The 26,325-nt window shown below is 52.8% G+C and overlaps 10 non-coding genes and 2 pseudogenes across 10 annotated transcripts; all 12 read left to right on the top strand.

Moving 5' to 3' along the window:
• The first annotated feature begins 1,232 nt into the window (after positions 1-1,232).
• LOC124582966 lies at positions 1,233-1,350 on the top strand (annotated as a pseudogene).
• A 6,831-nt stretch (positions 1,351-8,181) lies between these two features.
• On the top strand, positions 8,182-8,299 carry LOC124582965 (annotated as a pseudogene).
• Positions 8,300-15,132: 6,833 nt separating this feature from the next.
• LOC124582958 lies at positions 15,133-15,251 on the top strand. The gene has a single exon (XR_006974004.1). It is a non-coding gene; the product is annotated as a 5S ribosomal RNA (ribosomal RNA).
• Positions 15,252-16,332: 1,081 nt separating this feature from the next.
• Positions 16,333-16,451, top strand: LOC124582957. The gene has a single exon (XR_006974003.1). It is a non-coding gene; the product is annotated as a 5S ribosomal RNA (ribosomal RNA).
• A 1,071-nt stretch (positions 16,452-17,522) lies between these two features.
• On the top strand, positions 17,523-17,641 carry LOC124582955. Its single transcript, XR_006974001.1, has one exon. It is a non-coding gene; the product is annotated as a 5S ribosomal RNA (ribosomal RNA).
• Positions 17,642-18,713: 1,072 nt separating this feature from the next.
• Positions 18,714-18,832, top strand: LOC124582954. Its single transcript, XR_006974000.1, has one exon. It is a non-coding gene; the product is annotated as a 5S ribosomal RNA (ribosomal RNA).
• A 1,071-nt stretch (positions 18,833-19,903) lies between these two features.
• On the top strand, positions 19,904-20,022 carry LOC124582953. The gene has a single exon (XR_006973999.1). It is a non-coding gene; the product is annotated as a 5S ribosomal RNA (ribosomal RNA).
• Positions 20,023-21,095: 1,073 nt separating this feature from the next.
• LOC124582951 lies at positions 21,096-21,214 on the top strand. The gene has a single exon (XR_006973998.1). It is a non-coding gene; the product is annotated as a 5S ribosomal RNA (ribosomal RNA).
• Positions 21,215-22,286: 1,072 nt separating this feature from the next.
• On the top strand, positions 22,287-22,405 carry LOC124582950. The gene has a single exon (XR_006973997.1). It is a non-coding gene; the product is annotated as a 5S ribosomal RNA (ribosomal RNA).
• Positions 22,406-23,477: 1,072 nt separating this feature from the next.
• LOC124582949 lies at positions 23,478-23,596 on the top strand. The gene has a single exon (XR_006973996.1). It is a non-coding gene; the product is annotated as a 5S ribosomal RNA (ribosomal RNA).
• Positions 23,597-24,668: 1,072 nt separating this feature from the next.
• Positions 24,669-24,787, top strand: LOC124582948. The gene has a single exon (XR_006973995.1). It is a non-coding gene; the product is annotated as a 5S ribosomal RNA (ribosomal RNA).
• Positions 24,788-25,859: 1,072 nt separating this feature from the next.
• Positions 25,860-25,978, top strand: LOC124582947. The gene has a single exon (XR_006973994.1). It is a non-coding gene; the product is annotated as a 5S ribosomal RNA (ribosomal RNA).
• Positions 25,979-26,325: the final 347 nt, after the last annotated feature.

The raw sequence follows: 26,325 nt of genomic DNA, 5'->3' as shown, positions 1-26,325 counted from the left end.
AATGAAACAGACAATTGCAACAAAGTTACATATCAGTAAAGAAAAGAAAAAGACTCGATAACTAACTGAAATTGAAATTGAAAATACCTTGGAATCTCATGACTGTATTTGTTATTTTGTAAATAAAAGTTTATTACGTTTAAAAAAAAAAAAAAAGGTGCTGTTGGCTCCCCTTCATTTTCTCCTTTTTACGCCGCTATCCCTGCCAGCCCTCTTTTCATACTACCTTTCTTTTGTGACAAACGTGCTTCCTTAAGCATTTTAAACGCGCTAGGAATGCCCTGAAAATAACGAAACACTACGAATCGACAGATGTGATCTGAAGTAAGTCAGGGTCACCTACTGTTCCGTAGCAGTGCAACTCTCCACAAAAAAAAAAAAAAAAAAAAAAAAATTAAACGACTGTAATAAACATAAGATTCGATATTAATTGCCTCAGTTCGAAGAAGAATGTGCCAAGGAAGATTTCTTAAAAGTGCCTGAAGATAACAAAACAGTATGAACCGACAGATATGTTCTGAAATACGTCAGGGCTTATTGTTTTGCAGCAGTGTACGACTGCAAACTTGTAAACAAAAGTGTATCTTTCGTCGCTAGAAGAGATGGATGCTTTGGCGACCCTCCTGTGTCTTGTGTCCCTGTTTTCGCACCTTTGCACAGGTCTACTGGCCGCAAACGGCGTCTCGGACACGCCCGTTAGGCCCACGGCCGTCTCGCAGATGTTTCTCTTGCTTGTGCTGTCATATGGGCCACGACCCGAGCGGCAGCGAGCGGCAGTCGGGACAAGTCGGGACGGAAGGGGAGAGGTGCGAATGCACTGCACAGATCACGCAAATACCTGGACGCGAGCCGCGCGGCGTGTGTCAGGTGAGTGAGGAAGATGCCGGGGGCGCCCTCCAGCAGGACACTGCTACACCCCGCACAGCCCCCCGCCGGATAACGGGAACAAGATGCGTCGCCCGCGAGTGTCGGACGCCGCACGCACCAAGCGAAACGAATGACAGGCGGCGCACCGAGCAGCCGCGTGTCTCACGCAAGTGGCGGTGCGGCGCGCCCGCCAGTTCGGCAGACGCCTCTGAGACGCCGGGCGCCGCGCACTCCGCGCCGCCTTCGAGGCTCCAGCTGTTGCGGAAGGACGTGCTCTGCGTCAAATGTGTCACCGAAAACGGCGATTGTGTGTGTTGGGAGAAGAGGCAGAGGCGTCTTCTGTCGTGCGGCTACAGTATAAGCGCGCCAACGGCCATACCATGTTGAATACACCGGTTCTCGTCCGATCACCGAAGTTAAGCAACATCGGGCCCGGTTAGTACTTGGCTGGCTGCCCGCCTGGCAACACGTGTGCCGCTCGCTATTGTGCGTCCCAGGTAGTCGAGGATTACCGGCCGCCGAGCCGTCCCTGCCCGGCATCCCACCGCGCCGCGCCCGCGCCCGCCGCCTGCCGGCTCCCGCGCCGCGCCAGCCGTAGCCGTCTCGCCGTAGGCGATCGTGTTTCGTGTTTCAACGATTTGGTGAGTGCTCCACGGAAAAAATGACAACGTTTAATCGCTCAAGTACGACGATTCAGTGCGCGTTTGATCGTGAACACGAACGGCCGTCCTCCTTCGATATAGAGGAGTGGATGTTTCACGAACTTAAAATTCAGGAGGACGAATTAGAGGGGTTGCAGCTAGATTTCACGCTGCTTAGCCTCTTTCTGAAATTGAAAACGGACGTGAGATGCGAGACGCTTGTAAACGTAAGCGGTGGTGTGAGAAAATTTAAACACAGAGATGGCCGCGTCAGCGATGTAAAAATAACGTACGCCGGACACGGCGTGAGGAACATAAAAGTGTATAACCTTCCCTTCGAGGTGCCAAATGAGGAAGTTGCACGTTACTTCAAGCTGTACGGTGAGGTTCTCTCTGTAACGAGAGACTTCTGGGGTACCGGGCACCGGTATAAAGTGGACTCTGGTGTTAGGTCCGTCAGGATGGTCCTACGAAAACACGTGCCGTCGTTTATTGTAATAGGAGGACACAGAGGTGTTGTCCAATATAGCGGACAACCACCGACGTGCTCCATCTGCAGTTCGACTGAACACATGAGGAGCAGCTGCCCCAAAAATAAGAGGGTGGCTCAGCTGCCGCGCGAAAACGCGGACAACGCAGCGGAGCAGGCGGCAAGTTACGCCGGAATTTTGTCGGGCCAGAGCCCGCGCGCCAACGACGAGCCTGCCGTAGCGGAAGCAGCGGTGGCTGCCGCGCCAGCCGAGGCCGCCCAGCCGGCAACACCGGCCCCAGCGGCGGCCGCCGCGGTCAGCGCAGGGGAGAAGCGGCACCTGAGCTCCGACTCGGACAACGAGACCACAATGGAGGCCGAGCCGGCGGCCGCCCCCTCCCCCGCCGCCCGGCGGGTGAAGGTCACGCGCGCCGCCGCGCCCGCCCAGCCGTCAGCTGAGGCTGTCATTCACGGCAGCCAGCTGGCCGGGCCCAGCGCAGAGTCCACGCCCACCTCGTACACCGAGGCGTGCGAGATCGCCATCAAGAAGCAGGTGACCAAACTCGCCCGCATCTTGAAGGAATCCGACGACGAACCGAAGGAGTCTATCGAGCAGCCGCAACCGGCGTCCAAAGCCAAAAGGCGGCGTAACAGGCGGCGAAGCCGCAGCAGCAGCAGCAGCTCAAACGACGAGAGGATGGAGACCTCCGACGGGGAAGCGTCGGACATCTCGCCCGAAAACGCGCGAAAACAAACCACCGAACCGGAGGACCTAGTCCTACGGCCGGACCGCCCACAGCAAGTTCAACCCCCGCCTCCACATAGCGCTTAAATGCAGGAACGCTCTGGCTATAACGTCATCACGTGCAATGTCAATAAAATGAATTCGGTTGTGAAGATAGACGCCCTCACGGAGTTCCTGCAGCACCGAGCTGCCGATGTAGCGATATTACAAGAAGTCGTCACCACGGACTTGGAACAAGTACCGGGATGCGACGTCTTCACGAACATTGACGCAGAAACGAGAACTGGCACTGCTGTAATGGTGAGGAATGGTATCGACACAGAGGACATCAAGACCCTGACTGACGGCCGAGGAATAGCAATCAAAATAGCTGGGACGTACTTTGTCAACATCTATGCGCCGTCAGGCACAGAAAACAAGAGGGCCAGAAGCCAGTTCTTCAATGAAGATATTTGTGCACTCCTTCCACGCAACAACAGCAATGTTGTGCTGGGAGGCGATTTCAACTGCGTGTCTGCTCCGGAAGATCAAGTCCCGGTACCTAATCTGTGCATGGAGCTGCAGGAACTGCTAAGAAAACTGAATCTACGTGATTCTTGGCGTCTATTATATCCCAACACAACGGAATTCACGTACTTCCACAACCGCGGAAGAAGCAGGCTTGACAGGATTTATGTGACCAGAGAGTTGGCCACCTGTGTGTCACGTGTGGAAGTCTGCCCTGTGATCTTCTCCGACCACTGTGCCTACATTTGCAAGCTCCAGCTGCCAACGAATAAAATATCAGGAGGAAGATCAGCGTGGAAACTTAACACGGAACATCTAAGTGACGCCAAACTACAGCAGGAGATAGCGCTCACACTAGAAGAAAGTTTACAGACGCGACGACAATATCCGTCCACCACACAATGGTGGGTCGCATCTGGAAAACCACACATAAGGAAGACGCTGATAAGGCACAGTGCGGAAAAGGCTTTCTGGAGGAAGAGCACGGCAGACTTTTACACGCAGTGTCTGAAGGACGCGCTCAACTGTCCTCCAGACGACGACCTGCTTCTCACGCGAGTGAGAGGAATAAAGGCGCGACTACTGAATATCAGGCGTCAACAAATGAAAGGCGTCGTCGTCCGCAGCCAGACACACGGCGCCACTGAAGATGAACCTGCCACACTGCACCACCTGCACAGGGAGAGGGAGAGGGCACAAAACAGAACTGTAAGAGAGCTTAGCGACGCAGCTGGCCGCAAAATAACAACTAGGAGGGACATGATGCGTCACGTAGAAGACCACTTCTCTGATCTCTTCAAGGCAGAGGAACCAGATGACGCAGAAACAGCAAAACTACTACAAGGAACGCGCAGACGGCTGAACGACACCGATCGCGCTTTGCTGACGGAAGCTGTGTCAGAGGATGAAGTGAGAGCCGTCCTCAAAACCTGCGCCAACGGCAAAGCTCCAGGAGCGGACGGATTACCGTCAGAATTCTACGCCACCTGCTGGGACAAAGTAGGTGGAATAATAACAGAAATTGTGAACGAAATTCTGGACGGGAAGGAGATACCACCTCCGTTCCTGGAAGGGACCATCACTCTGGTACCGAAAAATAAGGCGCCAAAAACGTTAACAGACTTCCGCCCAATTACCCTCCTAAATGCGGACTACAAGCTCGTAGCGAAATGCGTCGCGGAAAATATGAAGCTCGCCCTCAAAAAAGCAATCAGCCCATGGCAGACATGTGCAGTGTTAGGCAGAAACATTTTCGACGCCGTCTGCACGTACAGAGACGTTATAGCCCACGCCGCATCCAACAGAGCGACTGCAGCGATCATCTCTATAGACTTCCAAAAGGCCTTCGACAGGATCGGTCACCGGTACCTGCTGAAGACCTTGGCAAGACTGGGTTTTGGCTCCGAATTCGCTCAAGTCATCAAAAACATGTTAACAAATGCCACGTCAAGAGTTACTGTAAATGGCTGGACATCTACGCCAATAAAACTGGGGAAATCTGTGAGGCAAGGGTGCCCACTGTCGATGGCACTATTCACAGTAGCCCTCGACCCAGTCCTCAGGAAACTCGCTGCCTCCGTCAACGGCTACAAGCTGAACGATATAAACGTGACATGTATGGCATATGCCGATGACTTGAGCATTTTCGTGGACGGTAAAGAGGACATCGACAAAGTCCTCCCAATAATAGAGTCTTTTGGGAAGGCATCTGGGGCCAAAACCAACCCCAAAAAAACCGTGCTCGTCCCGATAGGGAACGGGAAACTGAGAGAGGCCAGACCATGGTACCAGGTGACCGACAAATATAAAGTTCTAGGTGTTCAGCTGCAGGCCTGCCCACTCAAAATGGCCGCAGAGAACTGGCGGAACATCCTGAACACCACGAGAGGACTCGTCAGGACACACGCCAACAGAAACCTGACGTTGGATCAGAAAGCACAGCTGATCAACGAAACGATCCTGGCGAAGGCTTGGTACATGGCACAAGTCATGAACGTACCAACAGAAATAGGGAAGTCTATAGGAAGCGCTGTATACTACCTGCTGTGGAGGCGGGAAATTCTCAAAGTGTCGCAAGCCACCAGCACTCTCCCTAGAGAAGAAGGGGGGCTGGGCCTGATAGATGTCACGAGAAAATGCGCGGCACTGTTGCTCCACCGAGCTCTACAAATGGAGGACAGAAGTGTAGACTGTACCACGTCGTCTCTACTGAAAGAACACAGACCCGATTCCGGGGAAGCGCCGGTAGATGTCAGTAGAATACCCTACAAGATGCGCTACTTGAAGCAGATAGTAATGGACAGTAGCTACATCTCATCCACGCTAGCAGTGAAAGAGATGAGAACTGCAGCGAAAATCTATCGTGCACTGAGAGGCAAACAAGGAAGAAGCAGAACAGAGACGAATCTTCCAGACCACGACTGGCCACAAGTCTGGAAGAATCTCTCTGAGAAAGCCATACCTCCGGAAGCTAGAGACACGTGGTACAAAGTCGTACACAACAAGATACCCACGAACGAGCGGCTAGCGCGCATCGGCATGCGCGAGTCGCCGCACTGCGAAGCGTGCAACGAGATCGACACCGTGGAACACCGCTTCACATGTCCGACAAGTCAGGCAATATGGGAGACGTGCAGGAAAATGGTGGCACTCATGAACAGGGCGGACCACCGAACTATAGAAGCCACAGCCCTCACCATCCCGGCTGCAAATTGTTTTCCACGTCCCAAACGCGTCGCGACCATGTGGACGTTCGCGATGACAGCGCACGCCATAATCGCGAAAAAACAAACGGACGGAGTGCAGTTCCTCACCGATCTCTGGGAGGAACACAAGCGAGCCAAGCGGAAAAACAACTACAGGCAGACGTTCCAGAACTACCTACAGATAGGGCTGGACGCCGCCTTCAAGGACGCCCTCCGTCCCCACACGCCATGACCGACGCCGCCGCCACCGCCGACGCCGCCGACGCCGCCGGCGCCGCCGACGCCGCCGACACCGCTGCCGCCACGCCCCCCCCTAGTCCTCCGCGCCTCCGTCGTCACCGATGCAGAGACCCTCCAACACCCCCAAAGTGTTGTGTGTTAAATGTGAGTTCGGTGTAAAATTTGTGCAGTGCAACAACAGTGTCCGCAGTGCTACGGCTACACATATAGGGCATATCCAGGTAGCGTTCTTAAAAATGTGCGAAACATCACTACGCCGAAGATGACTATGTGAGTAGAATAACAAAAGAAACATCTATATTCAATCCCTTTTAATCATGTTAAGCTTATCTAGAATATAGTTGTCCACTTTTAATTATGTTTCAAATGTGTTCCATATCGCCCTCTCACTCTCTCTCTCTCTCTCTCTCTCTCTCTCTCTCTCTCTCTCTGTCTCTCTATTTCTCTCTCTCGCCCTCTCTCGCTCTCTTCCCCTCAACCACCATCTCGTGGACACCTCGCTATATATATATAATATTCATTCATACATATTTGTCATTGTCCTTTGTCTCTTAAATGTAAGCCTTAGCCAATAAGACATCTCTAATAATAGTTACAAGCCACATAATGGCACCAGACCAAAACTCGACCTAAAGTAAAGAACTTAGAAGTGTTTGAATCAATAACCCATAAAATTTAACAAAAACGCAAACAAAACTGAAAAATGAAATATTCTTGCTCCACTGACTTACAAATCAGTGCAACAGTGTAAATCAACCTGCAAATGCACAAAATATAATGAAACAGACAATTGCAACAAAGTTACATATCAGTAAAGAAAAGAAAAAGACTCGATAACTAACTGAAATTGAAATTGAAAATACCTTGGAATCTCATGACTGTATTTGTTATTTTGTAAATAAAAGTTTATTACGTTTAAAAAAAAAAAAAAAGGTGCTGTTGGCTCCCCTTCATTTTCTCCTTTTTACGCCGCTATCCCTGCCAGCCCTCTTTTCATACTACCTTTCTTTTGTGACAAACGTGCTTCCTTAAGCATTTTAAACGCGCTAGGAATGCCCTGAAAATAACGAAACACTACGAATCGACAGATGTGATCTGAAGTAAGTCAGGGTCACCTACTGTTCCGTAGCAGTGCAACTCTCCACAAAAAAAAAAAAAAAAAAAAAAAAGTAAACGACTGTAATAAACATAAGATTCGATATTAATTGCCTCAGTTCGAAGAAGAATGTGCCAAGGAAGATTTCTTAAAAGTGCCTGAAGATAACAAAACAGTATGAACCGACAGATATGTTCTGAAATACGTCAGGGCTTATTGTTTTGCAGCAGTGTACGACTGCAAACTTGTAAACAAAAGTGTATCTTTCGTCGCTAGAAGAGATGGATGCTTTGGCGACCCTCCTGTGTCTTGTGTCCCTGTTTTCGCACCTTTGCACAGGTCTACTGGCCGCAAACGGCGTCTCGGACACGCCCGTTAGGCCCACGGCCGTCTCGCAGATGTTTCTCTTGCTTGTGCTGTCATATGGGCCACGACCCGAGCGGCAGCGAGCGGCAGTCGGGACAAGTCGGGACGGAAGGGGAGAGGTGCGAATGCACTGCACAGATCACGCAAATACCTGGACGCGAGCCGCGCGGCGTGTGTCAGGTGAGTGAGGAAGATGCCGGGGGCGCCCTCCAGCAGGACACTGCTACACCCCGCACAGCCCCCCGCCGGATAACGGGAACAAGATGCGTCGCCCGCGAGTGTCGGACGCCGCACGCACCAAGCGAAACGAATGACAGGCGGCGCACCGAGCAGCCGCGTGTCTCACGCAAGTGGCGGTGCGGCGCGCCCGCCAGTTCGGCAGACGCCTCTGAGACGCCGGGCGCCGCGCACTCCGCGCCGCCTTCGAGGCTCCAGCTGTTGCGGAAGGACGTGCTCTGCGTCAAATGTGTCACCGAAAACGGCGATTGTGTGTGTTGGGAGAAGAGGCAGAGGCGTCTTCTGTCGTGCGGCTACAGTATAAGCGCGCCAACGGCCATACCATGTTGAATACACCGGTTCTCGTCCGATCACCGAAGTTAAGCAACATCGGGCCCGGTTAGTACTTGGCTGGCTGCCCGCCTGGCAACACGTGTGCCGCTCGCTATTGTGCGTCCCAGGTAGTCGAGGATTACCGGCCGCCGAGCCGTCCCTGCCCGGCATCCCACCGCGCCGCGCCCGCGCCCGCCGCCTGCCGGCTCCCGCGCCGCGCCAGCCGTAGCCGTCTCGCCGTAGGCGATCGTGTTTCGTGTTTCAACGATTTGGTGAGTGCTCCACGGAAAAAATGACAACGTTTAATCGCTCAAGTACGACGATTCAGTGCGCGTTTGATCGTGAACACGAACGGCCGTCCTCCTTCGATATAGAGGAGTGGATGTTTCACGAACTTAAAATTCAGGAGGACGAATTAGAGGGGTTGCAGCTAGATTTCACGCTGCTTAGCCTCTTTCTGAAATTGAAAACGGACGTGAGATGCGAGACGCTTGTAAACGTAAGCGGTGGTGTGAGAAAATTTAAACACAGAGATGGCCGCGTCAGCGATGTAAAAATAACGTACGCCGGACACGGCGTGAGGAACATAAAAGTGTATAACCTTCCCTTCGAGGTGCCAAATGAGGAAGTTGCACGTTACTTCAAGCTGTACGGTGAGGTTCTCTCTGTAACGAGAGACTTCTGGGGTACCGGGCACCGGTATAAAGTGGACTCTGGTGTTAGGTCCGTCAGGATGGTCCTACGAAAACACGTGCCGTCGTTTATTGTAATAGGAGGACACAGAGGTGTTGTCCAATATAGCGGACAACCACCGACGTGCTCCATCTGCAGTTCGACTGAACACATGAGGAGCAGCTGCCCCAAAAATAAGAGGGTGGCTCAGCTGCCGCGCGAAAACGCGGACAACGCAGCGGAGCAGGCGGCAAGTTACGCCGGAATTTTGTCGGGCCAGAGCCCGCGCGCCAACGACGAGCCTGCCGTAGCGGAAGCAGCGGTGGCTGCCGCGCCAGCCGAGGCCGCCCAGCCGGCAACACCGGCCCCAGCGGCGGCCGCCGCGGTCAGCGCAGGGGAGAAGCGGCACCTGAGCTCCGACTCGGACAACGAGACCACAATGGAGGCCGAGCCGGCGGCCGCCCCCTCCCCCGCCGCCCGGCGGGTGAAGGTCACGCGCGCCGCCGCGCCCGCCCAGCCGTCAGCTGAGGCTGTCATTCACGGCAGCCAGCTGGCCGGGCCCAGCGCAGAGTCCACGCCCACCTCGTACACCGAGGCGTGCGAGATCGCCATCAAGAAGCAGGTGACCAAACTCGCCCGCATCTTGAAGGAATCCGACGACGAACCGAAGGAGTCTATCGAGCAGCCGCAACCGGCGTCCAAAGCCAAAAGGCGGCGTAACAGGCGGCGAAGCCGCAGCAGCAGCAGCAGCTCAAACGACGAGAGGATGGAGACCTCCGACGGGGAAGCGTCGGACATCTCGCCCGAAAACGCGCGAAAACAAACCACCGAACCGGAGGACCTAGTCCTACGGCCGGACCGCCCACAGCAAGTTCAACCCCCGCCTCCACATAGCGCTTAAATGCAGGAACGCTCTGGCTATAACGTCATCACGTGCAATGTCAATAAAATGAATTCGGTTGTGAAGATAGACGCCCTCACGGAGTTCCTGCAGCACCGAGCTGCCGATGTAGCGATATTACAAGAAGTCGTCACCACGGACTTGGAACAAGTACCGGGATGCGACGTCTTCACGAACATTGACGCAGAAACGAGAACTGGCACTGCTGTAATGGTGAGGAATGGTATCGACACAGAGGACATCAAGACCCTGACTGACGGCCGAGGAATAGCAATCAAAATAGCTGGGACGTACTTTGTCAACATCTATGCGCCGTCAGGCACAGAAAACAAGAGGGCCAGAAGCCAGTTCTTCAATGAAGATATTTGTGCACTCCTTCCACGCAACAACAGCAATGTTGTGCTGGGAGGCGATTTCAACTGCGTGTCTGCTCCGGAAGATCAAGTCCCGGTACCTAATCTGTGCATGGAGCTGCAGGAACTGCTAAGAAAACTGAATCTACGTGATTCTTGGCGTCTATTATATCCCAACACAACGGAATTCACGTACTTCCACAACCGCGGAAGAAGCAGGCTTGACAGGATTTATGTGACCAGAGAGTTGGCCACCTGTGTGTCACGTGTGGAAGTCTGCCCTGTGATCTTCTCCGACCACTGTGCCTACATTTGCAAGCTCCAGCTGCCAACGAATAAAATATCAGGAGGAAGATCAGCGTGGAAACTTAACACGGAACATCTAAGTGACGCCAAACTACAGCAGGAGATAGCGCTCACACTAGAAGAAAGTTTACAGACGCGACGACAATATCCGTCCACCACACAATGGTGGGTCGCATCTGGAAAACCACACATAAGGAAGACGCTGATAAGGCACAGTGCGGAAAAGGCTTTCTGGAGGAAGAGCACGGCAGACTTTTACACGCAGTGTCTGAAGGACGCGCTCAACTGTCCTCCAGACGACGACCTGCTTCTCACGCGAGTGAGAGGAATAAAGGCGCGACTACTGAATATCAGGCGTCAACAAATGAAAGGCGTCGTCGTCCGCAGCCAGACACACGGCGCCACTGAAGATGAACCTGCCACACTGCACCACCTGCACAGGGAGAGGGAGAGGGCACAAAACAGAACTGTAAGAGAGCTTAGCGACGCAGCTGGCCGCAAAATAACAACTAGGAGGGACATGATGCGTCACGTAGAAGACCACTTCTCTGATCTCTTCAAGGCAGAGGAACCAGATGACGCAGAAACAGCAAAACTACTACAAGGAACGCGCAGACGGCTGAACGACACCGATCGCGCTTTGCTGACGGAAGCTGTGTCAGAGGATGAAGTGAGAGCCGTCCTCAAAACCTGCGCCAACGGCAAAGCTCCAGGAGCGGACGGATTACCGTCAGAATTCTACGCCACCTGCTGGGACAAAGTAGGTGGAATAATAACAGAAATTGTGAACGAAATTCTGGACGGGAAGGAGATACCACCTCCGTTCCTGGAAGGGACCATCACTCTGGTACCGAAAAATAAGGCGCCAAAAACGTTAACAGACTTCCGCCCAATTACCCTCCTAAATGCGGACTACAAGCTCGTAGCGAAATGCGTCGCGGAAAATATGAAGCTCGCCCTCAAAAAAGCAATCAGCCCATGGCAGACATGTGCAGTGTTAGGCAGAAACATTTTCGACGCCGTCTGCACGTACAGAGACGTTATAGCCCACGCCGCATCCAACAGAGCGACTGCAGCGATCATCTCTATAGACTTCCAAAAGGCCTTCGACAGGATCGGTCACCGGTACCTGCTGAAGACCTTGGCAAGACTGGGTTTTGGCTCCGAATTCGCTCAAGTCATCAAAAACATGTTAACAAATGCCACGTCAAGAGTTACTGTAAATGGCTGGACATCTACGCCAATAAAACTGGGGAAATCTGTGAGGCAAGGGTGCCCACTGTCGATGGCACTATTCACAGTAGCCCTCGACCCAGTCCTCAGGAAACTCGCTGCCTCCGTCAACGGCTACAAGCTGAACGATATAAACGTGACATGTATGGCATATGCCGATGACTTGAGCATTTTCGTGGACGGTAAAGAGGACATCGACAAAGTCCTCCCAATAATAGAGTCTTTTGGGAAGGCATCTGGGGCCAAAACCAACCCCAAAAAAACCGTGCTCGTCCCGATAGGGAACGGGAAACTGAGAGAGGCCAGACCATGGTACCAGGTGACCGACAAATATAAAGTTCTAGGTGTTCAGCTGCAGGCCTGCCCACTCAAAATGGCCGCAGAGAACTGGCGGAACATCCTGAACACCACGAGAGGACTCGTCAGGACACACGCCAACAGAAACCTGACGTTGGATCAGAAAGCACAGCTGATCAACGAAACGATCCTGGCGAAGGCTTGGTACATGGCACAAGTCATGAACGTACCAACAGAAATAGGGAAGTCTATAGGAAGCGCTGTATACTACCTGCTGTGGAGGCGGGAAATTCTCAAAGTGTCGCAAGCCACCAGCACTCTCCCTAGAGAAGAAGGGGGGCTGGGCCTGATAGATGTCACGAGAAAATGCGCGGCACTGTTGCTCCACCGAGCTCTACAAATGGAGGACAGAAGTGTAGACTGTACCACGTCGTCTCTACTGAAAGAACACAGACCCGATTCCGGGGAAGCGCCGGTAGATGTCAGTAGAATACCCTACAAGATGCGCTACTTGAAGCAGATAGTAATGGACAGTAGCTACATCTCATCCACGCTAGCAGTGAAAGAGATGAGAACTGCAGCGAAAATCTATCGTGCACTGAGAGGCAAACAAGGAAGAAGCAGAACAGAGACGAATCTTCCAGACCACGACTGGCCACAAGTCTGGAAGAATCTCTCTGAGAAAGCCATACCTCCGGAAGCTAGAGACACGTGGTACAAAGTCGTACACAACAAGATACCCACGAACGAGCGGCTAGCGCGCATCGGCATGCGCGAGTCGCCGCACTGCGAAGCGTGCAACGAGATCGACACCGTGGAACACCGCTTCACATGTCCGACAAGTCAGGCAATATGGGAGACGTGCAGGAAAATGGTGGCACTCATGAACAGGGCGGACCACCGAACTATAGAAGCCACAGCCCTCACCATCCCGGCTGCAAATTGTTTTCCACGTCCCAAACGCGTCGCGACCATGTGGACGTTCGCGATGACAGCGCACGCCATAATCGCGAAAAAACAAACGGACGGAGTGCAGTTCCTCACCGATCTCTGGGAGGAACACAAGCGAGCCAAGCGGAAAAACAACTACAGGCAGACGTTCCAGAACTACCTACAGATAGGGCTGGACGCCGCCTTCAAGGACGCCCTCCGTCCCCACACGCCATGACCGACGCCGCCGCCACCGCCGACGCCGCCGACGCCGCCGGCGCCGCCGACGCCGCCGACACCGCTGCCGCCACGCCCCCCCCTAGTCCTCCGCGCCTCCGTCGTCACCGATGCAGAGACCCTCCAACACCCCCAAAGTGTTGTGTGTTAAATGTGAGTTCGGTGTAAAATTTGTGCAGTGCAACAACAGTGTCCGCAGTGCTACGGCTACACATATAGGGCATATCCAGGTAGCGTTCTTAAAAATGTGCGAAACATCACTACGCCGAAGATGACTATGTGAGTAGAATAACAAAAGAAACATCTATATTCAATCCCTTTTAATCATGTTAAGCTTATCTAGAATATAGTTGTCCACTTTTAATTATGTTTCAAATGTGTTCCATATCGCCCTCTCACTCTCTCTCTCTCTCTCTCTCTCTCTCTCTCTCTCTCTCTGTCTCTCTATTTCTCTCTCTCGCCCTCTCTCGCTCTCTTCCCCTCAACCACCATCTCGTGGACACCTCGCTATATATATATAATATTCATTCATACATATTTGTCATTGTCCTTTGTCTCTTAAATGTAAGCCTTAGCCAATAAGACATCTCTAATAATAGTTACAAGCCACATAATGGCACCAGACCAAAACTCGACCTAAAGTAAAGAACTTAGAAGTGTTTGAATCAATAACCCATAAAATTTAACAAAAACGCAAACAAAACTGAAAAATGAAATATTCTTGCTCCACTGACTTACAAATCAGTGCAACAGTGTAAATCAACCTGCAAATGCACAAAATATAATGAAACAGACAATTGCAACAAAGTTACATATCAGTAAAGAAAAGAAAAAGACTCGATAACTAACTGAAATTGAAATTGAAAATACCTTGGAATCTCATGACTGTATTTGTTATTTTGTAAATAAAAGTTTATTACGTTTAAAAAAAAAAAAAAAGGTGCTGTTGGCTCCCCTTCATTTTCTCCTTTTTACGCCGCTATCCCTGCCAGCCCTCTTTTCATACTACCTTTCTTTTGTGACAAACGTGCTTCCTTAAGCATTTTAAACGCGCTAGGAATGCCCTGAAAATAACGAAACACTACGAATCGACAGATGTGATCTGAAGTAAGTCAGGGTCACCTACTGTTCCGTAGCAGTGCAACTCTCCACAAAAAAAAAAAAAAAAAAAAAAAAAATTAAACGACTGTAATAAACATAAGATTCGATATTAATTGCCTCAGTTCGAAGAAGAATGTGCCAAGGAAGATTTCTTAAAAGTGCCTGAAGATAACAAAACAGTATGAACCGACAGATATGTTCTGAAATACGTCAGGGCTTATTGTTTTGCAGCAGTGTACGACTGCAAACTTGTAAACAAAAGTGTATCTTTCGTCGCTAGAAGAGATGGATGCTTTGGCGACCCTCCTGTGTCTTGTGTCCCTGTTTTCGCACCTTTGCACAGGTCTACTGGCCGCAAACGGCGTCTCGGACACGCCCGTTAGGCCCACGGCCGTCTCGCAGATGTTTCTCTTGCTTGTGCTGTCATATGGGCCACGACCCGAGCGGCAGCGAGCGGCAGTCGGGACAAGTCGGGACGGAAGGGGAGAGGTGCGAATGCACTGCACAGATCACGCAAATACCTGGACGCGAGCCGCGCGGCGTGTGTCAGGTGAGTGAGGAAGATGCCGGGGGCGCCCTCCAGCAGGACACTGCTACACCCCGCACAGCCCCCCGCCGGATAACGGGAACAAGATGCGTCGCCCGCGAGTGTCGGACGCCGCACGCACCAAGCGAAACGAATGACAGGCGGCGCACCGAGCAGCCGCGTGTCTCACGCAAGTGGCGGCGCGGCGCGGCGCGCCCGCCAGTTCGGCAGACGCCTCTGAGACGCCGGACGCGCACAACGCGCCGCCTTCGAGGCTCCAGCTGTTGCGGAAGGACGTGCTCTGCGTCAAATGTGTCACCGAAAACTGCGATTGTGTGTGTTGGGAGAAGAGGCAGAGGCGTCTTCTGTCGTGCGGCTACAGTATAAGGGCGCCAACGGCCATACCATGTTGAATACACCGGTTCTCGTCCGATCACCGAAGTTAAGCAACATCGGGCCCGGTTAGTACTTGGATGGGTGACCGCCTGGGAACACCGGGTGCTGTTGGCTCCCCTTCATTTTCTCCTTTTTACGCCGCTATCCCTGCCAGCCCTCTTTTCATACTACCTTTCTTTTGTGACAAACGTGCTTCCTTAAGCATTTTAAACGCGCTAGGAATGCCCTGAAAATAACGAAACACTACGAATCGACAGATGTGATCTGAAGTAAGTCAGGGTCACCTACTGTTCCGTAGCAGTGCAACTCTCCACAAAAAAAAAAAAAAAAAAAAAAAAAAAAAAATTAAACGACTGTAATAAACATAAGATTCGATATTAATTGCCTCAGTTCGAAGAAGAATGTGCCAAGGAAGATTTCTTAAAAGTGCCTGAAGATAACAAAACAGTATGAACCGACAGATATGTTCTGAAATACGTCAGGGCTTATTGTTTTGCAGCAGTGTACGACTGCAAACTTGTAAACAAAAGTGTATCTTTCGTCGCTAGAAGAGATGGATGCTTTGGCGACCCTCCTGTGTCTTGTGTCCCTGTTTTCGCACCTTTGCACAGGTCTACTGGCCGCAAACGGCGTCTCGGACACGCCCGTTAGGCCCACGGCCGTCTCGCAGATGTTTCTCTTGCTTGTGCTGTCATATGGGCCACGACCCGAGCGGCAGCGAGCGGCAGTCGAGCAAAGTCGGGACAAGTCGGGACGGAAGGGGAGAGGTGCGAATGCACTGCACAGATCACGCAAATACCTGGACGCGAGCCGCGCGGCGTGTGTCAGGTGAGTGAGGAAGATGCCGGGGGCGCCCTCCAGCAGGACACTGCTACACCCCGCACAGCCCCCCGCCGGATAACGGGAACAAGATGCGTCGCCCGCGAGTGTCGGACGCCGCACGCACCAAGCGAAACGAATGACAGGCGGCGCACCGAGCAGCCGCGTGTCTCACGCAAGTGGCGGCGCGGCGCGGCGCGCCCGCCAGTTCGGCAGACGCCTCTGAGACGCCGGACGCGCACAACGCGCCGCCTTCGAGGCTCCAGCTGTTGCGGAAGGACGTGCTCTGCGTCAAATGTGTCACCGAAAACTGCGATTGTGTGTGTTGGGAGAAGAGGCAGAGGCGTCTTCTGTCGTGCGGCTACAGTATAAGGGCGCCAACGGCCATACCATGTTGAATACACCGGTTCTCGTCCGATCACCGAAGTTAAGCAACATCGGGCCCGGTTAGTACTTGGATGGGTGACCGCCTGGGAACACCGGGTGCTGTTGGCTCCCCTTCATTTTCTCCTTTTTACGCCGCTATCCCTGCCAGCCCTCTTTTCATACTACCTTTCTTTTGTGACAAACGTGCTTCCTTAAGCATTTTAAACGCGCTAGGAATGCCCTGAAAATAACGAAACACTACGAATCGACAGATGTGATCTGAAGTAAGTCAGGGTCACCTACTGTTCCGTAGCAGTGCAACTCTCCACAAAAAAAAAAAAAAAAAAAAAAAAAAAAAAATTAAACGACTGTAATAAACATAAGATTCGATATTAATTGCCTCAGTTCGAAGAAGAATGTGCCAAGGAAGATTTCTTAAAAGTGCCTGAAGATAACAAAACAGTATGAACCGACAGATATGTTCTGAAATACGTCAGGGCTTATTGTTTTGCAGCAGTGTACGACTGCAAACTTGTAAACAAAAGTGTATCTTTCGTCGCTAGAAGAGATGGATGCTTTGGCGACCCTCCTGTGTCTTGTGTCCCTGTTTTCGCACCTTTGCACAGGTCTACTGGCCGCAAACGGCGTCTCGGACACGCCCGTTAGGCCCACGGCCGTCTCGCAGATGTTTCTCTTGCTTGTGCTGTCATATGGGCCACGACCCGAGCGGCAGCGAGCGGCAGTCGGGACAAGTCGGGACGGAAGGGGAGAGGTGCGAATGCACTGCACAGATCACGCAAATACCTGGACGCGAGCCGCGCGGCGTGTGTCAGGTGAGTGAGGAAGATGCCGGGGGCGCCCTCCAGCAGGACACTGCTACACCCCGCACAGCCCCCCGCCGGATAACGGGAACAAGATGCGTCGCCCGCGAGTGTCGGACGCCGCACGCACCAAGCGAAACGAATGACAGGCGGCGCACCGAGCAGCCGCGTGTCTCACGCAAGTGGCGGCGCGGCGCGGCGCGCCCGCCAGTTCGGCAGACGCCTCTGAGACGCCGGACGCGCACAACGCGCCGCCTTCGAGGCTCCAGCTGTTGCGGAAGGACGTGCTCTGCGTCAAATGTGTCACCGAAAACTGCGATTGTGTGTGTTGGGAGAAGAGGCAGAGGCGTCTTCTGTCGTGCGGCTACAGTATAAGGGCGCCAACGGCCATACCATGTTGAATACACCGGTTCTCGTCCGATCACCGAAGTTAAGCAACATCGGGCCCGGTTAGTACTTGGATGGGTGACCGCCTGGGAACACCGGGTGCTGTTGGCTCCCCTTCATTTTCTCCTTTTTACGCCGCTATCCCTGCCAGCCCTCTTTTCATACTACCTTTCTTTTGTGACAAACGTGCTTCCTTAAGCATTTTAAACGCGCTAGGAATGCCCTGAAAATAACGAAACACTACGAATCGACAGATGTGATCTGAAGTAAGTCAGGGTCACCTACTGTTCCGTAGCAGTGCAACTCTCCACAAAAAAAAAAAAAAAAAAAAAAAAAAAAAAAATTAAACGACTGTAATAAACATAAGATTCGATATTAATTGCCTCAGTTCGAAGAAGAATGTGCCAAGGAAGATTTCTTAAAAGTGCCTGAAGATAACAAAACAGTATGAACCGACAGATATGTTCTGAAATACGTCAGGGCTTATTGTTTTGCAGCAGTGTACGACTGCAAACTTGTAAACAAAAGTGTATCTTTCGTCGCTAGAAGAGATGGATGCTTTGGCGACCCTCCTGTGTCTTGTGTCCCTGTTTTCGCACCTTTGCACAGGTCTACTGGCCGCAAACGGCGTCTCGGACACGCCCGTTAGGCCCACGGCCGTCTCGCAGATGTTTCTCTTGCTTGTGCTGTCATATGGGCCACGACCCGAGCGGCAGCGAGCGGCAGTCGGGACAAGTCGGGACGGAAGGGGAGAGGTGCGAATGCACTGCACAGATCACGCAAATACCTGGACGCGAGCCGCGCGGCGTGTGTCAGGTGAGTGAGGAAGATGCCGGGGGCGCCCTCCAGCAGGACACTGCTACACCCCGCACAGCCCCCCGCCGGATAACGGGAACAAGATGCGTCGCCCGCGAGTGTCGGACGCCGCACGCACCAAGCGAAACGAATGACAGGCGGCGCACCGAGCAGCCGCGTGTCTCACGCAAGTGGCGGCGCGGCGCGGCGCGCCCGCCAGTTCGGCAGACGCCTCTGAGACGCCGGACGCGCACAACGCGCCGCCTTCGAGGCTCCAGCTGTTGCGGAAGGACGTGCTCTGCGTCAAATGTGTCACCGAAAACTGCGATTGTGTGTGTTGGGAGAAGAGGCAGAGGCGTCTTCTGTCGTGCGGCTACAGTATAAGGGCGCCAACGGCCATACCATGTTGAATACACCGGTTCTCGTCCGATCACCGAAGTTAAGCAACATCGGGCCCGGTTAGTACTTGGATGGGTGACCGCCTGGGAACACCGGGTGCTGTTGGCTCCCCTTCATTTTCTCCTTTTTACGCCGCTATCCCTGCCAGCCCTCTTTTCATACTACCTTTCTTTTGTGACAAACGTGCTTCCTTAAGCATTTTAAACGCGCTAGGAATGCCCTGAAAATAACGAAACACTACGAATCGACAGATGTGATCTGAAGTAAGTCAGGGTCACCTACTGTTCCGTAGCAGTGCAACTCTCCCAAAAAAAAAAAAAAAAAAAAAAAAAAAAAAATTAAACGACTGTAATAAACATAAGATTCGATATTAATTGCCTCAGTTCGAAGAAGAATGTGCCAAGGAAGATTTCTTAAAAGTGCCTGAAGATAACAAAACAGTATGAACCGACAGATATGTTCTGAAATACGTCAGGGCTTATTGTTTTGCAGCAGTGTACGACTGCAAACTTGTAAACAAAAGTGTATCTTTCGTCGCTAGAAGAGATGGATGCTTTGGCGACCCTCCTGTGTCTTGTGTCCCTGTTTTCGCACCTTTGCACAGGTCTACTGGCCGCAAACGGCGTCTCGGACACGCCCGTTAGGCCCACGGCCGTCTCGCAGATGTTTCTCTTGCTTGTGCTGTCATATGGGCCACGACCCGAGCGGCAGCGAGCGGCAGTCGGGACAAGTCGGGACGGAAGGGGAGAGGTGCGAATGCACTGCACAGATCACGCAAATACCTGGACGCGAGCCGCGCGGCGTGTGTCAGGTGAGTGAGGAAGATGCCGGGGGGCGCCCTCCAGCAGGACACTGCTACACCCCGCACAGCCCCCCGCCGGATAACGGGAACAAGATGCGTCGCCCGCGAGTGTCGGACGCCGCACGCACCAAGCGAAACGAATGACAGGCGGCGCACCGAGCAGCCGCGTGTCTCACGCAAGTGGCGGCGCGGCGCGGCGCGCCCGCCAGTTCGGCAGACGCCTCTGAGACGCCGGACGCGCACAACGCGCCGCCTTCGAGGCTCCAGCTGTTGCGGAAGGACGTGCTCTGCGTCAAATGTGTCACCGAAAACTGCGATTGTGTGTGTTGGGAGAAGAGGCAGAGGCGTCTTCTGTCGTGCGGCTACAGTATAAGGGCGCCAACGGCCATACCATGTTGAATACACCGGTTCTCGTCCGATCACCGAAGTTAAGCAACATCGGGCCCGGTTAGTACTTGGATGGGTGACCGCCTGGGAACACCGGGTGCTGTTGGCTCCCCTTCATTTTCTCCTTTTTACGCCGCTATCCCTGCCAGCCCTCTTTTCATACTACCTTTCTTTTGTGACAAACGTGCTTCCTTAAGCATTTTAAACGCGCTAGGAATGCCCTGAAAATAACGAAACACTACGAATCGACAGATGTGATCTGAAGTAAGTCAGGGTCACCTACTGTTCCGTAGCAGTGCAACTCTCCACAAAAAAAAAAAAAAAAAAAAAAAAAAAAAAAAATTAAACGACTGTAATAAACATAAGATTCGATATTAATTGCCTCAGTTCGAAGAAGAATGTGCCAAGGAAGATTTCTTAAAAGTGCCTGAAGATAACAAAACAGTATGAACCGACAGATATGTTCTGAAATACGTCAGGGCTTATTGTTTTGCAGCAGTGTACGACTGCAAACTTGTAAACAAAAGTGTATCTTTCGTCGCTAGAAGAGATGGATGCTTTGGCGACCCTCCTGTGTCTTGTGTCCCTGTTTTCGCACCTTTGCACAGGTCTACTGGCCGCAAACGGCGTCTCGGACACGCCCGTTAGGCCCACGGCCGTCTCGCAGATGTTTCTCTTGCTTGTGCTGTCATATGGGCCACGACCCGAGCGGCAGCGAGCGGCAGTCGGGACAAGTCGGGACGGAAGGGGAGAGGTGCGAATGCACTGCACAGATCACGCAAATACCTGGACGCGAGCCGCGCGGCGTGTGTCAGGTGAGTGAGGAAGATGCCGGGGGCGCCCTCCAGCAGGACACTGCTACACCCCGCACAGCCCCCCGCCGGATAACGGGAACAAGATGCGTCGCCCGCGAGTGTCGGACGCCGCACGCACCAAGCGAAACGAATGACAGGCGGCGCACCGAGCAGCCGCGTGTCTCACGCAAGTGGCGGCGCGGCGCGGCGCGCCCGCCAGTTCGGCAGACGCCTCTGAGACGCCGGACGCGCACAACGCGCCGCCTTCGAGGCTCCAGCTGTTGCGGAAGGACGTGCTCTGCGTCAAATGTGTCACCGAAAACTGCGATTGTGTGTGTTGGGAGAAGAGGCAGAGGCGTCTTCTGTCGTGCGGCTACAGTATAAGGGCGCCAACGGCCATACCATGTTGAATACACCGGTTCTCGTCCGATCACCGAAGTTAAGCAACATCGGGCCCGGTTAGTACTTGGATGGGTGACCGCCTGGGAACACCGGGTGCTGTTGGCTCCCCTTCATTTTCTCCTTTTTACGCCGCTATCCCTGCCAGCCCTCTTTTCATACTACCTTTCTTTTGTGACAAACGTGCTTCCTTAAGCATTTTAAACGCGCTAGGAATGCCCTGAAAATAACGAAACACTACGAATCGACAGATGTGATCTGAAGTAAGTCAGGGTCACCTACTGTTCCGTAGCAGTGCAACTCTCCACAAAAAAAAAAAAAAAAAAAAAAAAAAAAAAAATTAAACGACTGTAATAAACATAAGATTCGATATTAATTGCCTCAGTTCGAAGAAGAATGTGCCAAGGAAGATTTCTTAAAAGTGCCTGAAGATAACAAAACAGTATGAACCGACAGATATGTTCTGAAATACGTCAGGGCTTATTGTTTTGCAGCAGTGTACGACTGCAAACTTGTAAACAAAAGTGTATCTTTCGTCGCTAGAAGAGATGGATGCTTTGGCGACCCTCCTGTGTCTTGTGTCCCTGTTTTCGCACCTTTGCACAGGTCTACTGGCCGCAAACGGCGTCTCGGACACGCCCGTTAGGCCCACGGCCGTCTCGCAGATGTTTCTCTTGCTTGTGCTGTCATATGGGCCACGACCCGAGCGGCAGCGAGCGGCAGTCGGGACAAGTCGGGACGGAAGGGGAGAGGTGCGAATGCACTGCACAGATCACGCAAATACCTGGACGCGAGCCGCGCGGCGTGTGTCAGGTGAGTGAGGAAGATGCCGGGGGCGCCCTCCAGCAGGACACTGCTACACCCCGCACAGCCCCCCGCCGGATAACGGGAACAAGATGCGTCGCCCGCGAGTGTCGGACGCCGCACGCACCAAGCGAAACGAATGACAGGCGGCGCACCGAGCAGCCGCGTGTCTCACGCAAGTGGCGGCGCGGCGCGGCGCGCCCGCCAGTTCGGCAGACGCCTCTGAGACGCCGGACGCGCACAACGCGCCGCCTTCGAGGCTCCAGCTGTTGCGGAAGGACGTGCTCTGCGTCAAATGTGTCACCGAAAACTGCGATTGTGTGTGTTGGGAGAAGAGGCAGAGGCGTCTTCTGTCGTGCGGCTACAGTATAAGGGCGCCAACGGCCATACCATGTTGAATACACCGGTTCTCGTCCGATCACCGAAGTTAAGCAACATCGGGCCCGGTTAGTACTTGGATGGGTGACCGCCTGGGAACACCGGGTGCTGTTGGCTCCCCTTCATTTTCTCCTTTTTACGCCGCTATCCCTGCCAGCCCTCTTTTCATACTACCTTTCTTTTGTGACAAACGTGCTTCCTTAAGCATTTTAAACGCGCTAGGAATGCCCTGAAAATAACGAAACACTACGAATCGACAGATGTGATCTGAAGTAAGTCAGGGTCACCTACTGTTCCGTAGCAGTGCAACTCTCCACAAAAAAAAAAAAAAAAAAAAAAAAAAAAAAAATTAAACGACTGTAATAAACATAAGATTCGATATTAATTGCCTCAGTTCGAAGAAGAATGTGCCAAGGAAGATTTCTTAAAAGTGCCTGAAGATAACAAAACAGTATGAACCGACAGATATGTTCTGAAATACGTCAGGGCTTATTGTTTTGCAGCAGTGTACGACTGCAAACTTGTAAACAAAAGTGTATCTTTCGTCGCTAGAAGAGATGGATGCTTTGGCGACCCTCCTGTGTCTTGTGTCCCTGTTTTCGCACCTTTGCACAGGTCTACTGGCCGCAAACGGCGTCTCGGACACGCCCGTTAGGCCCACGGCCGTCTCGCAGATGTTTCTCTTGCTTGTGCTGTCATATGGGCCACGACCCGAGCGGCAGCGAGCGGCAGTCGGGACAAGTCGGGACGGAAGGGGAGAGGTGCGAATGCACTGCACAGATCACGCAAATACCTGGACGCGAGCCGCGCGGCGTGTGTCAGGTGAGTGAGGAAGATGCCGGGGGCGCCCTCCAGCAGGACACTGCTACACCCCGCACAGCCCCCCGCCGGATAACGGGAACAAGATGCGTCGCCCGCGAGTGTCGGACGCCGCACGCACCAAGCGAAACGAATGACAGGCGGCGCACCGAGCAGCCGCGTGTCTCACGCAAGTGGCGGCGCGGCGCGGCGCGCCCGCCAGTTCGGCAGACGCCTCTGAGACGCCGGACGCGCACAACGCGCCGCCTTCGAGGCTCCAGCTGTTGCGGAAGGACGTGCTCTGCGTCAAATGTGTCACCGAAAACTGCGATTGTGTGTGTTGGGAGAAGAGGCAGAGGCGTCTTCTGTCGTGCGGCTACAGTATAAGGGCGCCAACGGCCATACCATGTTGAATACACCGGTTCTCGTCCGATCACCGAAGTTAAGCAACATCGGGCCCGGTTAGTACTTGGATGGGTGACCGCCTGGGAACACCGGGTGCTGTTGGCTCCCCTTCATTTTCTCCTTTTTACGCCGCTATCCCTGCCAGCCCTCTTTTCATACTACCTTTCTTTTGTGACAAACGTGCTTCCTTAAGCATTTTAAACGCGCTAGGAATGCCCTGAAAATAACGAAACACTACGAATCGACAGATGTGATCTGAAGTAAGTCAGGGTCACCTACTGTTCCGTAGCAGTGCAACTCTCCACAAAAAAAAAAAAAAAAAAAAAAAAAAAAAAAATTAAACGACTGTAATAAACATAAGATTCGATATTAATTGCCTCAGTTCGAAGAAGAATGTGCCAAGGAAGATTTCTTAAAAGTGCCTGAAGATAACAAAACAGTATGAACCGACAGATATGTTCTGAAATACGTCAGGGCTTATTGTTTTGCAGCAGTGTACGACTGCAAACTTGTAAACAAAAGTGTATCTTTCGTCGCTAGAAGAGATGGATGCTTTGGCGACCCTCCTGTGTCTTGTGTCCCTGTTTTCGCACCTTTGCACAGGTCTACTGGCCGCAAACGGCGTCTCGGACACGCCCGTTAGGCCCACGGCCGTCTCGCAGATGTTTCTCTTGCTTGTGCTGTCATATGGGCCACGACCCGAGCGGCAGCGAGCGGCAGTCGGGACAAGTCGGGACGGAAGGGGAGAGGTGCGAATGCACTGCACAGATCACGCAAATACCTGGACGCGAGCCGCGCGGCGTGTGTCAGGTGAGTGAGGAAGATGCCGGGGGCGCCCTCCAGCAGGACACTGCTACACCCCGCACAGCCCCCCGCCGGATAACGGGAACAAGATGCGTCGCCCGCGAGTGTCGGACGCCGCACGCACCAAGCGAAACGAATGACAGGCGGCGCACCGAGCAGCCGCGTGTCTCACGCAAGTGGCGGCGCGGCGCGGCGCGCCCGCCAGTTCGGCAGACGCCTCTGAGACGCCGGACGCGCACAACGCGCCGCCTTCGAGGCTCCAGCTGTTGCGGAAGGACGTGCTCTGCGTCAAATGTGTCACCGAAAACTGCGATTGTGTGTGTTGGGAGAAGAGGCAGAGGCGTCTTCTGTCGTGCGGCTACAGTATAAGGGCGCCAACGGCCATACCATGTTGAATACACCGGTTCTCGTCCGATCACCGAAGTTAAGCAACATCGGGCCCGGTTAGTACTTGGATGGGTGACCGCCTGGGAACACCGGGTGCTGTTGGCTCCCCTTCATTTTCTCCTTTTTACGCCGCTATCCCTGCCAGCCCTCTTTTCATACTACCTTTCTTTTGTGACAAACGTGCTTCCTTAAGCATTTTAAACGCGCTAGGAATGCCCTGAAAATAACGAAACACTACGAATCGACAGATGTGATCTGAAGTAAGTCAGGGTCACCTACTGTTCCGTAGCAGTGCAACTCTCCACAAAAAAAAAAAAAAAAAAAAAAAAAAAAAAAATTAAACGACTGTAATAAACATAAGATTCGATATTAATTGCCTCAGTTCGAAGAAGAATGTGCCAAGGAAGATTTCTTAAAAGTGCCTGAAGATAACAAAACAGTATGAACCGACAGATATGTTCTGAAATACGTCAGGGCTTATTGTTTTGCAGCAGTGTACGACTGCAAACTTGTAAACAAAAGTGTATCTTTCGTCGCTAGAAGAGATGGATGCTTTGGCGACCCTCCTGTGTCTTGTGTCCCTGTTTTCGCACCTTTGCACAGGTCTACTGGCCGCAAACGGCGTCTCGGACACGCCCGTTAGGCCCACGGCCGTCTCGCAGATGTTTCTCTTGCTTGTGCTGTCATATGGGCCACGACCCGAGCGGCAGCGAGCGGCAGTCGGGACAAGTCGGGACGGAAGGGGAGAGGTGCGAATGCACTGCACAGATCACGCAAATACCTGGACGCGAGCCGCGCGGCGTGTGTCAGGTGAGTGAGGAAGATGCCGGGGGCGCCCTCCAGCAGGACACTGCTACACCCCGCACAGCCCCCCGCCGGATAACGGGAACAAGATGCGTCGCCCGCGAGTGTCGGACGCCGCACGCACCAAGCGAAACGAATGACAGGCGGCGCACCGAGCAGCCGCGTGTCTCACGCAAGTGGCGGCGCGGCGCGGCGCGCCCGCCAGTTCGGCAGACGCCTCTGAGACGCCGGACGCGCACAACGCGCCGCCTTCGAGGCTCCAGCTGTTGCGGAAGGACGTGCTCTGCGTCAAATGTGTCACCGAAAACTGCGATTGTGTGTGTTGGGAGAAGAGGCAGAGGCGTCTTCTGTCGTGCGGCTACAGTATAAGGGCGCCAACGGCCATACCATGTTGAATACACCGGTTCTCGTCCGATCACCGAAGTTAAGCAACATCGGGCCCGGTTAGTACTTGGATGGGTGACCGCCTGGGAACACCGGGTGCTGTTGGCTCCCCTTCATTTTCTCCTTTTTACGCCGCTATCCCTGCCAGCCCTCTTTTCATACTACCTTTCTTTTGTGACAAACGTGCTTCCTTAAGCATTTTAAACGCGCTAGGAATGCCCTGAAAATAACGAAACACTACGAATCGACAGATGTGATCTGAAGTAAGTCAGGGTCACCTACTGTTCCGTAGCAGTGCAACTCTCCACAAAAAAAAAAAAAAAAAAAAAAAAAAAAAAAATTAAACGACTGTAATAAACATAAGATTCGATATTAATTGCCTCAGTTCGAAGAAGAATGTGCCAAGGAAGATTTCTTAAAAGTGCCTGAAGATAACAAAACAGTATGAACCGACA

The sequence above is a fragment of the Schistocerca americana genome, unplaced genomic scaffold, assembly GCF_021461395.2.
Source record: "Schistocerca americana isolate TAMUIC-IGC-003095 unplaced genomic scaffold, iqSchAmer2.1 HiC_scaffold_431, whole genome shotgun sequence".
Classification (NCBI taxonomy): Eukaryota; Metazoa; Arthropoda; class Insecta; order Orthoptera; family Acrididae; genus Schistocerca; species Schistocerca americana.
This window is presented reverse-complemented; position numbering and strand designations above follow the sequence as displayed.